Genomic DNA, 469 nt, shown 5'->3' on the forward strand with positions numbered 1-469 from the left:
GTGTGAATAGACCACAGTTTCTCTATCCATTCCTTTGTTCATGGGCACTTGGGTTGCTTCCAACTCCTTGTAATTGTGAACAAAACCACAGTAAACATTGGTGTGCATATATCTGCTTGGATGTTGGTTATGGTCTCTTTAGAATATATTCCCAGTAGTGGAATTGCTGGGTCAAATGGTATCATTACGTGCAACTTTTTGAGAAAGAGCCACACCACTTTCCACAGTGGTTGCACCATTTTACACTTCCACCAACAGTGAATAAGGGTTCCAGTGTCTCCACAACCTGGCCAGCATTTGTTGGTTCCTGTTCTGTTAAATTTTGCTATTCTGACTGGGATGAGATGATATCTCATAGTTGTTTTGATTTGCCTCTCTCTTAGAGCTAGGGATTTTGAACATTTCTTCATGTGTTGCTGGCCATCTGAATGTCTTCTTTGGTGAACTGTCTGTTAATATCCTGTGCCCA

The sequence above is a fragment of the Elephantulus edwardii genome, unplaced genomic scaffold, assembly GCF_000299155.1.
Source record: "Elephantulus edwardii isolate Elephantulus edwardi_28Jun2011 unplaced genomic scaffold, EleEdw1.0 scaffold00430, whole genome shotgun sequence".
NCBI classification, from domain to species: domain Eukaryota; kingdom Metazoa; phylum Chordata; class Mammalia; order Macroscelidea; family Macroscelididae; genus Elephantulus; species Elephantulus edwardii.